This window comes from Oryzias latipes, chromosome 6, assembly GCF_002234675.1.
Source record: "Oryzias latipes chromosome 6, ASM223467v1".
Classification (NCBI taxonomy): Eukaryota; Metazoa; Chordata; class Actinopteri; order Beloniformes; family Adrianichthyidae; genus Oryzias; species Oryzias latipes.
The window spans coordinates 30013753-30030016 of NC_019864.2; the positions used below are offsets into that span (position 1 = coordinate 30013753).

A 16264-nucleotide genomic window follows, 5' to 3' on the forward strand; every position below is an offset into this window, starting at 1 on the left:
CATTTTTGCAACTAACAGGTGTGTTTATAACATTTGAGTGTGTGTGTGGACAGGCTCCGCCCTTTTTTTTTGTTTTTTTTTTACATTTGAACCTTACCATAATGATTAACAACCAGTAAACTTGTTGCTTTATGCTGCTTCATGGTCTTATCCCCCTTCCCCTCCTATTATCACCCCCTACCCCCCCTCTCTCTAACGTCCCTCTTTCTTCTTCCCCTCTTTCCTTTTCCGTCCGGTCCAACACCAAAGATTTTCAGACATGTTTGAAATTAATAAAGTTTGGCCTCAATTACAAAAGGGGTTTATTCAGACATACCTTTGGTTTGTCTGAAGATTAATAACCCCTCTTGTTAAAGTAAAATATGTCCAACCCAAGAGGCCCTCAGCTCTCATCTGTCTGCCTAGCTGTTGGACAGGACAAGTTAAAAAAAAAAAAAAAAAAAAAAATGATCCTGGAGCAAGTCAACCCATTTGACTATGAGGGAGACGAGAAAGTCCTTTAGCTGGACTCAGGCTGATATTTCTTTTGATAAGATTTCATGAACATCCTGTTCTCATTTGCTGATTCTAGCAGTTGTCTATCCATTTATTTTCTGTGCCTGCTCATCTTGGTCAGGATCACAGGGGTCTGCTGGAGCACATCCCAGGTAGTCACAAGCAACTGGGGAGGGGTACACCCTGGATGGGTCACCAGTCCATTGGAGGGTCACATAGATAAATAACCAGGCACACTCACATACACACCTAGGAGAAATTAAGAGTAATTTAATTTAACTGCATGTTTCTTGGACTGGGGAGGCAAAGGAGGCCTATTTGACATGTTTTGGAATTTATAGTTTCAACTAGAATTCAACAAAAAACAAAAAAAAATTAAAATAAACAAGTGAAATAACATATCTTTACATTGCTGAAGGTTTGCATTGCTCAGATCTCAGAAATCAGATCACTGATGAGGAGATTTCATTGCCATCAGAAAAGAGAGGACGACAGAGAGGAGACACACTGTGCCAACAGAGAAGATAAAAGATGGCACGATGTGGCATTCAGAAAAGGTTGGGAGGCCTCTCCATCACAGCCCAATTGCTGAGGAAGAGCCAACTGCTTTGGTCAAAAGTACGGTGTCGACTCGCTTACAGAGTTTCCTGTGTTTCCTCACTCTGAACATGCTTCAGACTATTCGGGACTGTGTTGTTCAGCATGAACGTCAGACAGAAGATGACAGCTGGTTCATGGCCCTCCCTGAACTAATGGGGTTCATTGCCATCCTCCTTGTGAGGGGGGGATAAAACTTCCATCCATGCAAAACGCAAGATGCAAGATGGTTGGCGAAAATGGGAAATCCACTGATCTAAAAAAATTATGGTCAGAAACCACTTCAAAGATATCATGCGGCATTTACACTTTGATGTCAAGGGCACGCGCATGGAACAAGTTGGGACTGACAGGTTTCCTGCAATCTCCAATGTTTGTGGGTTTGTTGTTGCCAACTGCATCAAACTTTCAACCAGGCAAAATTCACTGGGAGCTTCCAGAATCAGTAAAAAAACCTTGCACAGGTACATGCGGGAGCTGAGAAGGCGAAAAAGGAATACCGTTTTTGGTGGCAAGCTCCCATACCTGGCAAAGGGAAACGGGCAATATGCCAGGTGAATAGTCAGTACAAGAACAATAATGCCAGAGTGCGCTTTGTTGATTGCTACAAGTTTACCATGTGGCAAATGCAGAAAGGAGATTTTGGGGCAGTACCAAGTATGCGCAGACAAGTAGTGGGTTGAATATATGACTTTTACCACATGATTTCTTTGCTTGAACATTTCAGTATTATGTCGGTAAAGAAGTGTCTCTTGTGCATGAACGATAAATCTCAGCCAAAAAAGAAAAAAGAAAAAAACTGTGGTGACCTCTTACTAGAAGTGACAGAGGTGAGGGGAAATAGTGAAAACTTGCGCAGCCACTTGGCTTGTCCTTTTTGCATGCCAAAAGAACAACCTAATGGCTGTGCTGTTCATGTGCAAACTATGTTGAAGGCTGCTCTTTGGGCATGTTAATTTTAACTAATCCAGCCACTTGGCTGTCCCTTGGACATTGTAGGTAGAAAAGCCAAATGGCTGCCCTACGGACGTTCTAGTGTTATACCAAAGAGTTCCATTTTGGTTTTGTCTGACCACATGATCTTCTCCTCTGGGTAATCCAGATGGTCTCTGGAGAAGTTCAGGCGGATCTGGACATGAGCTAGTTTAAGCAGGAGGATATTTGGAGCTCTGCAGGATGATGACATCGGGGATTACTACAGCAACCTTTGAAACTGTTCCAGCTCCCTTCGTGTCATTGACCAGTGTAATTCTGGGCTGTTTTCTCACCGTTCTTAAGATCGTTTGCACCTCGCTGGGTGAGATCTTGCATGGACCTCATGGTGGACTAAGATCCTCAGTGGTCCTGCATTTCTTCCATTTTCTAATAATTGTTCCAACAGTTGATCATCTTCTCATCCAGCTGATTGTTTATGTGGATCAGTCCATCCTGATCTTTGATCTTGGTGGAGAGGTTGCAGTCTGAGTGTTTAAGGGTGGTCTTTTACACACATAACCCGTCCAATCCGGTAACATTAATGCATTTATAATGGGAGATAAATCCTTATTTTCTGCTCCATTGTTCCAATAGATTATTTCAAAATCAAACAATGTGATTTCCTGGATTTCTTTAACATTCTTTCTCTCTATACATGAGAAACATTACAGACCAAACACAGCTTGGGAGAAAACAATACCCACCATGGAAGCAACGGTTAGAGGCCAAAATCAAGGTAACTCGGAAGGATGTGAGTAAGCTGACAGAGACTCAAAGAGGTACAATGAGAAAGCAAGTACCTAAGAGATACAGCCAGAGGCCCATACCTGGAAACATACTTTCCATACTTTCCAGACCCACCAAGGCTAGAAACTGAACAGTACTGGAAAAGTATATGGGAGAAAGAGGCAGCACACAACAGCAATGCCCAGTGGCTGGTCTCTCTGAGAAAATAACATAGCAACCTCCCTGAACAGAATCCAGTAACCATCACAGTGGCAGACATCCAAGAAAGAGTCTCAGGTATGAAGAACTGGACAGCACCGGGCCCTGACATGATACATGCCTACTAGCTAAAGAAGCCCACCGCAGTCCACGAGCACCTGGCAGCACAAATGAACCAGCTGCTAAGAGATGGGACTCACCCCGAATGGCTAACGGAAGGGCGAACGATTCTGATCTAGAAGGATCCCTCAAAGGATACAGTCCCATCCAACTACCGGCCAATAAATGGCGTATATGGATACAAACCCCTGCATGGGATGTACCACCGGACCATAACTGAAGTGGCTGACATCAAGAAGTCCTACCAGGAAAGCACTGAAGCGCTCATCCTGGCAGCTCAGGAACAAGCCCTGAGCACCAGAGCGATACAGGCTCAGATCTAACACACCAGACAAGACCCAAGGTGTAGGCTGTGCAAAGAGGCACCTAAAACAATCCAGCACATAACTGCAGGGTGTAAGATGCTGGCAGGGACCACCAAGTGCCTGGAATAATATTCAGGAACATGTGTGCAGAAAATGGACTGGAAACCCCAAGCTCAAAATGGGAAACACCTCCAAAGGTGGTAGAGAATGAGAGGGCAAAGATCCTGTGGGACTTCCAGGTCCAGACTAATAGGATGGTAATGGCGAACCAACCAGACATTGTAGTGGTAGATAAAGAACAGAGGAAAGCCGTTGTGGTGGATGTGGCAGTGCCAAGCGATGGGAACATCAGGAAGAAGGAACATGAGAAACAGGAGAAATACCAGGGACTCAGAGAAGAAGTGGAAAAAGCCTGGAAAGTGAAGGTGAAACCCCCCACAGAGGGTGAGAGGGGCGTTTTATATATATATATATGTATATATATCTTCTTTCACTTTCGGCTTCTCCCATCAGGGGTCGCCACAGCGAAACAACCCTCCCTCAAGGATGAGTCGCATGGTTAACTTGGCAACGGTTGGTAAGGTGCAGGACTGTCATGCAGGAAACCCGGGTTCAATTCCCAGGGCGGAATGAACAATTAATGGTAATGGAAAAATAGCAATGGAAAAGGGGCAATTACCATAACAATGACGGGCAATAAACATCACCCAGTGAAGGTCCTTGGGCAAGACCCTTAACGCTAATGCCTACCTCACAACATGAGAGACAATGAACCACATGTCATGCCGGCTCAGACGTCGCCCGGCCAAACAAGCTCTGCGTCAGGTGCTGAGGGACCAGAGCACCCTGATGGAAAGTGGGCTACTGGAACAAGACGGATATGGACTAGATGTGAGAACAAGGTTATGTTAGAATGCTACTACTCAAGTAATCCCACCCAGAGGGGTTACATGCAGAGAATGTGGAATGAATGGATGCTTCGAAACCCACAATCAAGGCTAACTGCCAAACAACATGTAGCCCAGTGCTCTAACATCCACAAACGGCAACTCCTATCACAACTTGAGATTGAAGCGATACAATACAATGCCACGGGAGAGCCAGTCAGAGAGGAGGTTATGCCACACTCCCACCCTGAGATTGGGTACACAGCCCCAACAACCACAATTACACTGAGCGAGGCAGCAACTGACCTGAAAGACAAGATCATGCCTACAATGAACACTAGGCAACCCCAACACCAGCTACAACGGTTAAGTGATGTACCGCCTGAATGTCTACTGGAAACTGTGAATGAAGCATTGAGGGCAATTCCTACCACGACCATCACAGAAACCAATGAACCATGGAAGAAATTAGTACCCACCATGGAAGCAACGCTTAGAGGCCAAAATCAAGGCAACTCGGAAGGATGTGAATAAGCTGACAGAGGCTCGAAGAGGTACAATGAGAAAGCAAGTACCTAAGAGATACAGCCAGATGCCCATACCTGAAGCACTGGAAACTGCCAAACAAAGGCTCCTAGTCTTGAGCAGCCGCCTAAAGAGGTACACAAGAGACAATGAAGCCAGACGAATAAACAGGTTGTTCGCAACTCAACCTGCAAAAGTGTACGCTCAGTGGCAGGGTCAAAACAGCTGAGCAGACCCACCAAGGCTAGAAACTGAACAGTACTGGAAAAGTATATAGGAGAAAGAGACAGCACATAACAGCAATGCCCAGTGGCTGGTCTCTCTGAGAAAATAACATAGCAACCTCCCTGAACAGAATCCAGTAACCATCACAGTGGCAGACATCCAAGAAAGAGTCTCAGGTATGAAGAACTGGACAGCACCGGGCCCTGACATGATACATGCCTACTGGCTAAAGAAGCTTACCGTACTCCACGAGCGCCTGGCAGCACAAATGAACCAGCTGCTAAGAGATGGGACTCACCCAGAATGGCTAACGGAAGGGCGAATGATCCTGATCCAGAAGGATCCCTCAAAGGGTGCAGTCCCATCCAACTACCGGCCAATAACCTGTCTCTCCACAACATGGTAGCTCATGTCAGGCATCATTGCAACCAAGATAAATATTGAAGTGGTGGATAAAGAACAGAGGAAAGCCGTTGTGGTGGATGTGGCAGTGCAAAGCGATGGGAACATCAGGAAGAAGGAACATGAGAAACTGGAGAAATACCAGGGACTCAGAGAAGAACTGGAGAAAGCATGGAAAGTGAAGGTGACAGTGGTGCCTGTGGTAATTGGAGCACTTGGCGCAGTAACCCCCAAGCTGGAGGAGTGGCTACAACAGATACCTGGAAAGACCTCAGACCTCTCAGTCCAGAAAAGTGCAGTGCTAGGATACAGCGAAGATACTGCGCAGGACCCTCAAGCTCCCAGGCCTCTGGTAGAGGACGCGAGCTTGGAAGAGAAACCACCCGCGGAGGGTGAGAGGGGCGTACACATGCATGCATGCATACATACATACATACATACATACATACATACATACATACATACATACATACATACATACATACATACATACATACATACATACATACATACATACATACATACATACATACATACATACATACATACACACATACACATACATATACATACATACACTTTCTTGTGGCCAGTCTAAGGCACACCTGTGCAATAATCAAATCAAATCAAACTTTATTTATAAAATAGCGATAATATAATAATCATGCAATAATCATGCTGTCTAATCAGCATCTTGTTATGGCACACCTGCGAGGTGGGATGGATTGTCTTGGCAAAGGAGAAGTGCTCACTATCACAGATTTAGACAGATTTGTGAACAATATTTCAGAGAACTGGTTATTTTGTTTATGTGGAAAATGTTTCACATCTTTGAGTTCATACCATAAAAATGGGAGCAATAACAAAAGTGTTGCGTTTATATTTTTGGTCAGTGTATATACATATATATATATATATATCCCTTGTGCTATCTTAGATGACCCCACCCTTACATTGACATGACCTCCCTACCATGACAAAGGTGGATAAAGGTGAAAAGATTTCATGTAATCCATGGACACCAGTGAAGATCACAAATCATTGAAGAAAAAGGTTCAGAGCACTGTCTAGTGCAGGGGTCGGGAACCTATGGCTCGCGAGCCACATATGGCTCTTTTGATGGTCACATGTGGCTCGCAGACAAATCTTTAATTATACTTTTTTTTTTTCATTAGTCCAGTCCTTCTCGGGCGCTGGGCGAAGCCAGAGGCGCGCAGTAGTAGCGGTGCTTGGAGAGAAAACTACAAGTTTACAATTATCTATTATTTCACAGAGTTTGTACCAGCCGGAAACCTGTGAATCGCCGTGCCTAAAACTGCGCGCTCCGGTCTCTGAGAATGAGCCCGCAGTAGCGGGGACGGGATGTGTGAGGAAGAAAGCAGAGAGTGGGGGTGGGGGGTGGGGGGGTTGTGGGCACGGCCAGCAGGTGAATCGCGCAGGGATTGTAAAAACGTAAAACCCACTGCCCGTCACTCACTGCAGCGTGTGAGTGCGTGTTTGGTTCCATGTCTGTCTCACATCTACAGAACATTCAGACCTAAGATCACGTTTAAAGTCTCAACGCCTGCATGAAGCAGAAACTCACCACGTATAAACCAGACTAGACCATCAGCAAAACTACCACGAAAAATACTCATCATTTATTAGCAACAGCATAACAATGTTATTAAAAAGAATCCACAGACTTATTGTACTTTAAAAGTGTTGAAATTACATCAAATGCACACATTCATTTGTATATTTAGTTTTAAACATATTTTCGCGGACTGAGTTGGGTGGCTGTTGGGCCGCGTTAAATGTTCTGTAGTTTATTGAACTGAGAGACTTAGAGATCTGATTGGCTCTCAGTTCTGTCGCTCAGCCTGTTGTTAGGTAGTTTGGACCAATGGGGTTCAGCAATGGGCCGAATAAGGGAAATGGGAGGGCTGGAGCGGGAGCAGGTGAATATAAAGTTGGGAGAAGCGCTCTCGTCTCGGCGGGAGAGATTCAGGAGTTGCTGAATTAAATGTACGGCGTTTGTTGCGGTCTGCAGTAACAAGAACAAAGAACCTTAAATGAGGTTAAGTCTCCGTGCCTCAGTGTGGGAAAGGGACACCACATTATTGTATGGCTCTTTCGAAATTACATTTAAAAATATGTGGCGTTTATGGCTCTCTCGGCCAAAAAGGTTCCCGACCCCTGGTCTAGTGGGTCTAGATGATCCAACTCCCAATGTTAAAGTGCCTAGGATAGCACAAGGGTTAATATATATATATATAATATTATATATATATTATATATAAAAATAATATTATAGCAAGCCCTAACTCTCTTCTTATGCAGTAAAATTAAAAGAAATGACTCATGGAGACTGCCTGTCTCATGCTAAAAAACTGTAATGCTTGTACATTTTACAGCCTTTCTTTAAGGCAAAAGATAAAGTTTACTGAGGGCAATGTTGAAATTAGCATATAGTCTGAGAGACGCAGCTTCTCTCTCATGTTTCTTACTTCTTATGCTGATGAAAATCTTTGCAAGTCACCAATACCTTGAATCACTGGAAGTGAGACCTTATTTTTTTGCAAATATACAGCTTTGTCAAGAAGTAACAGCAGACAGCGGCAGCTATAACAGGTTCCAGTGAAGCAGGTGACGCTTCTCTATAGGACGAAGGTGCAGCAGACTCATCCATAATGCCAGCAGGTGTTTGAATCATATGAAATGTGCCATTTTCCATTTGCCTTCTCCATATCTGAAATGAAAAAGGATATACTGCAAATGCTTCATGACATGATGTTGGTGCTTGGCCAAATGGTTAAGAAAAGTTTCATGTTGAAACCACCTGAAAGACACACATTCCACAAACACAGAGACTCTACACACCTAAGGAAATCATGCATCCATCAAAAGGCCGTGTCACACAGCCACCACGCTCATTTTGCACATTTTCCACATGTGAAATTTCTCTTTCGTGATACATAATTGATAATTCATACGTGTTTCTTGCCTTCGTCATTCATTGATGTGTGCAGATATCCCTGGGGGGTATCGGCTGACAAGTCTTTACGAGAATTCGGTTTTTAGATCTTCATTTTATGCGTATTTCGTTTAGTTCATACACAATAATTATGTAGTTCTCACACAAACGATTTTTGCGAGATGCATTAGCATTTTTGTGTTTTTCCATGACCGTTCCACATTTGTCTAACAGACTTTTCACACATGTACCGTATAACCTTTATATCTTTTATACGGCGCCCACCTCACATTAAAAATAAGATAAGATAAGATAAAGATTCTTTATTGATCCCAGCTTGGGAAATTGGGTTGTTACAGCGTCGGCGTTAGGCTCAAGATACAAAAATACAAACAATAGATGACAACAGAGGACCAGAACAATCAATCAGAAAGAAACATCAGTGAAAAAGAACAGTTGTATTGCGTGCCATTTTAGATGACCCCACCCTTGCATTGACGTGTTCTTCCTACCATGACAAAGGTAGATAAAGGTGGAAAGATTTCATGTAATCCATGGACACCAGTGAAGACCACAAATCATTGAAGAAAAAAGGTTCAGCGCACTGTCTAGTGGGTCTAGATGACCCAACTCCCAATGTTAAAGTGCCTAGGATAGCACAAGGGTTACATGAGTTTATCTATTGCACATTGATGACAAGTTATAGAGTCCAATGGAGTGAGGTAGGAAAGATCTCCTGTAGCGGTTGGTGTGACAGCGAAGCTGCCTTAGCCTATTGGAGAAGGTGCTCCGCTGACCGTCATGAACAGGATGGAGAGGATGCTCTGGATTATCCATGATGGATACGAGCTTATTTAAAGTCCTCCTCTTCATCACAGCTTCAAACGTGTCCGTTTTACATCCAATTATGGAGCCAGCTCTTCTAATCAGTTTGTTCAGTCTATTTACTGTCCCTGGCAGATATGCCCCCCCCCCCAGCAGACCACAGAGAAGAACAGAGTCCTGGCCACAACAGACTGGTAAAAAATCTCGAGCAACTTGCTGCACACGTTGAAGGACCTTTGTCTCTTCAGGAAGTAGAGTCTGCTGCTGGCCTTCTTATACTCAGTCTCAGCTCAGTCTGTTGTCGATGGTTACTCCCAAGTACTTGTACTCCTCCACCTCTGCCACATCTCTGCCCAAGATGCTGAGAGGCTGGGAATACATACGGAAAGTGCGGAAATATGTATTCATGCTGAAATTTAATGTTAAAACGTTAAAACGTGGCAATTTTCTGTCTTGCGTTATATATACGTCATGTATGTAGTGTTTCTTGCATTCATCGTTCCTCGATGTGTCCAGATGTCTGTCGAGGGTTTCTGCCGACGAGTTTTTGATCAGTTGAGAATTACACAGTTTATTATGTGTAGTTTATACGCAATTATTACGTAAATCTTAAGCAAATGTGTGGGATTTTTGCAAGATGCACACGCGAATTTCTTGACTTTCCATGACCGTTTCATGTATGTCTAACGGACTTTTCACGCATGTACCATCCATGTGTAACTTTTATATCACGTATATGGCGCACACATCATGTTTAAATTACTTAACTGACGCATGAATCACTAATGAATTGCATAAACAGTGCAGTAATCACACACGGTTCATGTTCTACATTGATTTATTTGTTTTTTGCGTAGTTTATTTGTACTTCTTCCGTGGTTTTAACATGGTTCTTTCGTGATGCATCTGTGAAAACAAAAAATAAAATAAAGAAATCCCATTTTAAATTTAGATTGAAAAAATAATTAAACAATTAAAAAAAGAAAAAAACATTCAATTATAGAGTTTTGTTAAAAGAAGAGAATTATTACTACCCTGCATGAATATGATCTTTTTATTGAACTGTCATTGATTACCATAATGCAAACTGCGGCTTTTTCACTTTTAACCTGTCAAAAGTACATTGTTTCGTGTCATAGCACTTGCTTAGACTTGCAAAAATCCAGTGAGATATTATATTTTCACCTGTTTTTACCTAAATGCAGGAGCTATCCCATAATTTCCTGCTTGCAGCAAAAACCCATCATTCTGAAAGCATCATATTTACTTGAGCAAGATTTGGATCCCTGGTTTTTAGCTGCAGATGAAAACGGCAATGTACTGCTCTGCTGTTTGCAGTCACAACTTTGTAACAGAAGAAAATAAGTATTCTTTCCCGACACCATTTTCTATTATAGAAGAGTTAATATTTCCTATAACCCTTTGTCATTACCCAACATGAATGTGTGGCCCTGCAATTTTTTTTTTTAACTTGTCCTGTCCAACAGCTGGGCAAACAGATGAGGGCTGAAGGCCTCTTGTGTTGGACATATTTCATTTTAACAACAGAGGTTATAAATCTTCTGATAAACCAGAGGTTTGTCTGAATAAACCCCTTTTGTAATCAAGGCCAAACTTTATTCATTTTAATCATATTTGAAAATCTTTTGTGTTTGACCGGACGGAAAAGGAAAGGAGGGAGGAAGAAAGAGGGATATTAGATAATGGGGGATGTGGGGGGTAGGGGCTGGCCCTGAAAAATTTTGATAATTCAACAGTCCAGCTCAACTAAATTTATTATAAATAGGCCTGAGCTGAAGTCGTAACCTGGAATTTCAGTAAACAAATTCTACAAACTTCTTCTTAAGCTTTATATTTTTTGTGTTTCAGTATTTTAATGTCATTCTGAGACTTCAATGTCACTTCTGTCCTTTTTGTTTAGACATCAGTTTTTGTTCTCCACTGTTTTTTACCATTGTAAGTAAAAATGCAAGAAGGTTTATCAACAATGAGACTATTGTTAGAGGGTTCCCAGTGGTCTTTTTCAGTATGATGATGCCTTTTTTAGCCTATATCTAAAAACCTGTGTCGTTTTCTAGGACATAGTTTCTGTAGAGTGGCAGGAATAAGAGTTGTGGGCGGGAATGTTGGCGCGGAGCAACCCTACCCCCTTTTCCCCTTCCCATTGTTGAGATCTTGAAGTAGGAAACCCCCAGCATATTTACTTCGTCACAAATCAGCTCTTTTTAAAATTGCATTTTTTCATCTGCTACTGATTCACAACAATTTTCAATAAAAGAAATGCTTAGAAATGCCATTTTACTTTTAATTTTCTTACGTTAAAAACAGCAAAAACACATTTGTCACTGCATGGATCTTGAAAACGTTTTTCAAAAGATGCTAATTTTGGCAAAGTGGTAGCTTCAATGCTAACACAACACAAAAAGTTTTTTTTACATGATCTGGGGATTCTGGTGTAAAAATTTTCTCTTAGTCTTGCTTTCTTTTGTTTTTCATCTTTTTTTATCATAATTGTAACATTTTGGGTTAGCATAACACGTAGCAGCTTCTTAAAGATAGCTTTGTAAAAGTGACAAATGACGCAAATAAATATCAGTTAAATCTGTTGGACTTGATTCAAATTTTCATGAAATCTAGAAGAAAAACCTAAATTATGTAATTTTGGATTATTAAACAGTTTTTAAAAATATAAAAAAAACTAAGGGAACATATTTAAGGAATTGTTTTTACAAAAAAGGTAAATCTTTTAAAGATTTTTTGTTTTGCAGTCTTATCTGCGTCTTGTCTTTAATTTTTGTTTTGTTTTTGTCCCTGGACGTCCCGCTGTCTCGGCCTCCTTTCAGCGCCGTCTTCAGAGTCTCCAATCATTCATCCAGGCAGAAGTCCTTATTTTGCAGACTGTACTGCGGCCTGACTGACAATTGGCTGGAAACAGAATTCCCTTATGCGTAAATCAACATTGTACCCTGATCTGTGGGATCTGGTTTGTTTATTGAGAATAGAAAACAGTTGAAAAGAACTTTTTTTTAAATAAAGTTAGTATATTGTTCTGCAAGTCAGAGCAAAGTCACAATAGCAGTCTAAAAATTTGGTTTGCATATAATCTAAATTAAATTGGAGCTAACGGCAAATGCAGACAATTTCCATGCTTTTTTTTTTTTGCAATAAACTAAAAATAAATCCGTCAGTAGACAATATTGTTAATTATGGCTTCACATTATTGTCCTTTTTAAAAGTGGCATGAAAAGCACTTGATACTTACTGGCTCAATAATTCCGATTGTTTTATCTTTTATTCCAAAGCCTATTCTTAATTATTGCCGTTGCATTGTTTGCCTAAAGTGGAACAAGTGGTTTATCCTGAGCAACAAGTTAATTAAGAAAGTGGAATGAGGGTTGTGCCGATGAAAAACAAATGCGAGAAAACTTTCATCTGTAGAAAGTTTAAATGAGAAGTGGAATTGGGGCTCTGACTACTTAACATCACAAACAGCTCAGTCCCTTGAAGCTCTTGCATCACTCAAAAGCCCACCAAATCCTCCATATTAAACGAGGCCTGCTTCACCTGCTTAACCGTGAAGCAGCGATGGGGATGGAGGGGGGAGGATGAATGGAAGAGACGACTCAAACAGGGAGTGTTTCTCATTAGACGCCGCCGCGCCTCCATGCCAGAACATTTATTGTCTGTTTATAGCAGAGGTTCTCCTCTGGGAGTCATTTTTCTCGTCTAATCAAACACACCCAAAAGTTGGGGCGACTGCTGACGAAAGGTGTTGTGGTCATCACACTAAAAGATCAAAGACTATTTACATGTGATCTGAGCAAACCGGTCCGAGCATTCGTGTTCACCTGAAGTTTCCGGGGTTACTCCAAACAAAACCCGCCTTGTTCAACCCTTGTGTTGTTGTGAGAGTAAAAAGTGACCCACTACCATGTTTACTTGTAGAAAAAAGAACTGAACCTTTCAATCTTTTTCAACTTCTGAGATTTTATGACTCTTCCTAAACGGACTCCATCGCTTTTCATTCATGTTTCCACTTGGGCTGCTCATCACTAGGGTACAAAGATTGTCTTACAAAGATTGTCTTACTGAATTTGATGATTTGAAACACCAGCAAAAGGTCAAAGGCCACACACCATCTCACTAATTCACAGGTACACACACACAAATACACACACATGTCCGTAAGTGTACACAGGAAAGCTGAGAGACCATACGAGACACGATGCACAAACACTGGTATACCGATTACACAAGTACTACGATTATTATAAACAAACACTACAGTAGTATGCCCTTACACAAACACTATCAAACTTAACACACACTAGGACTTTAATAAACAAATACAAATTGTTACACAAATATGACCAAACTCTTAGACACACTACCAAAATCTTACACACACAATACCAAATACTTACACACACACACAACCACCATTTTCTTACACACACACTTTTACACTCCTACACAAATACTAATTTAAAACTGTCAAAGAAATAATACTGAACACATACAGACACACTGTCAAACTTAAACACAAATACAAAATAGAAACGTATATAAAACTCAAACTTATGAGAATAAACAATTGACGAAGACATTCCAGGTTGTTGACTGTTTTTTCCTCTTGAATATAATTAATGCAGAAGTCATTACTTCACATTTATATAGGAGCAATAAAAAAACTTTACCGTGCAAAAGAAAACTTAGAAAAGTGTAATAATGTTCACTGGTGATTGTCTATTTGTATTGTGTAACAAACAATATGACAAAAATTAAGAAATAAGGTGATAATAAGGAACAGGTCGTTTCATCAAACATAATAGAGTTCAGAATTCAATTGAGTTGTTTTATTTTGGGGCTTTGGTAGGGTGGGTCATTTTTGACCCGTAAGACAAGAGGAGTAAACAGAAACGCACAAGGGTGAAAAGATGAGCGTAAATGATCTGACGTGTCCTTTGTACCAGCTGAAAGAATAGCAGATTGACAGTCTCCGACTTTTGTCTGATTGTGTTTCTTTAGGACCTTAAACCGTGAAAAGACAGAGCCCCCGAACCCACGCCAACAATGCTGCTGAACTGCTCGATGTGTTCTTATTCAAGGCCATCAAAGCGCTGCTAATTTACATTGCGGAGTCCACCCCCGCCCCCCAACATGCAGCACCAGGAAAATGTGACAAGTCGACTGTGAAAGCACAGCAGCACAAGAATATCACTGGCAACCCAGATACACACAACAGGAGATTGTTGCAACTCTTTCATGTGGGCCACAGCATAGAAATGAGCTTACCCCTGGGCCCCTCCCCGCCAAATGAGTTTGGAATTAACAGGGCTTTTCAAACAACAAGGTTCCCCTGCACCCCCCCCCCCCCTCCATGTTTTGAAGAAGAGGCTGGTAAATATTCAGCCAATATCGTGAAGAGGGGGGAAGAGAATGAAAATAGTCTGAGATCCGAGGCTGTGTTTGAAATTAATCATGGGAGTGTTCAGCCCCCTTTCACTCCTCAGTCTGTGCTCTAGTTTTCTGTCTCCCGTCTGTCCTGGTCCGCCGCCGTCCCGGACGCCAATGACCAGATTGTTATCTCAATTTTATTCATTTTGAATGACCCTCCACAAAAAATGATGACATCATAGCGGGACGAACTGTTAACAGAAAAAACGAATGCGGCCAAAATCTCTCATGGGGCTCAAGAGAATATTTCAAAATCCACTAACGATGCAGAAACACACGTGTCGGGATGTCCAAGGGAAGTTTTAAAATTATTATGGGATGGCTATAGGACTTGTGCTTTGGATTTGGGGAAAAGTGTAAAATTTGGCAATTTTCACATTTTCCCACAAAACACAAAAACTTTTGTTGGAGCGATCTTCACGGAATGTCACCTGCACGCCACCAGGTTAAATCTAGAACCTCAATTGAAGTTCAAGCCGCCATCTTGAATTAAAAAAAATAAATAAATCACAAAGGCTGTGTCCGAATTCCCGCCCTAACCCCTAACTAACAACACTATATAGTGCTGCACTTTGTAGTGGCCTGGATCTTAGAAGCAATTCCAACACCATGCTCACTACTTTTTTTTTTTTTAATGGCAAATATGCCGTCATCGATTTCCCACAGTGAAAAATCGAAATAATATGAGAATTTTGCGATTATTTATGAATCCACTGTCTTCTGATGCTAAAATTGTTGATGGTTTACATGAAACATTTTTTCTGCCACAAATATTGTTCCAACGCAATGCATTGTGGTCTATATTTGCCGATCTAATGAGCATCGATGCACACAGGTTTTTCGAAGAGGCTTCTGGGAAATTTCTGGGGCGTTCAACAGGTATTTGGACACAACCAAATTTAAACTCCTTCTAGGGATTTTGATCTATCGCCTCCAACTCCTCCAACATTATTTGCAAACTACCTGGAAAATAATTTTTTATTCAACTTTTTTATATATTGTTAGGTGTTAGTGTTTCGAGCTCGCAGAAGCGATGTGTCCCTGTTGCTCACATACTTTTTGCCGTAATATTGTAAAAATGTGTTGCAGCAATCATTGGCTCAAGCTGAACGACGTTGTATGAAGTGTTAGGGGCATGTAGCATTAGTTCAGTCAGTGAGGGCGGTAAAAAGGGGACCACGAGGGCGGGTAGCGTCGATGGGCCATACAAAAAACTACACACAACGCTTTTAGTAGCACACCTTTTATTAGTTTTATCATGTCTTTTCTGCAAATAATTTTCTCCCTCAATACTTAAAAATATTTAAATCTTATTAAAAAAAAACTAATTTCTGCTCTCACCTGAAAGCAGGGGGGGGGGGGGGGGGGTTCTAGTCCCAGTCCTCAAGGGTCTGGAAATACGCCTGATGCAAAGAACAAAAAGGACACAATAAGCACTGTTTTTTAAGGGGGAATCTGAGAAATGAAAAATGGAGCAGTGCCTCAACCCTTTGAGGAACACTGGACAACACTGGCCTATATTAGGATCACAAGACTGGCTAGAGCAGCTT

The 16264-nt window shown here is 41.5% G+C and overlaps 1 protein-coding gene across 2 annotated transcripts in view; it reads left to right on the top strand.

The window, feature by feature from the left end:
- LOC101157694 (tetraspanin-9) overlaps positions 1-16264 on the top strand; it is a 285376-nt gene that overhangs the window by 237566 nt on the left and 31546 nt on the right. The window lies entirely within an intron of this gene.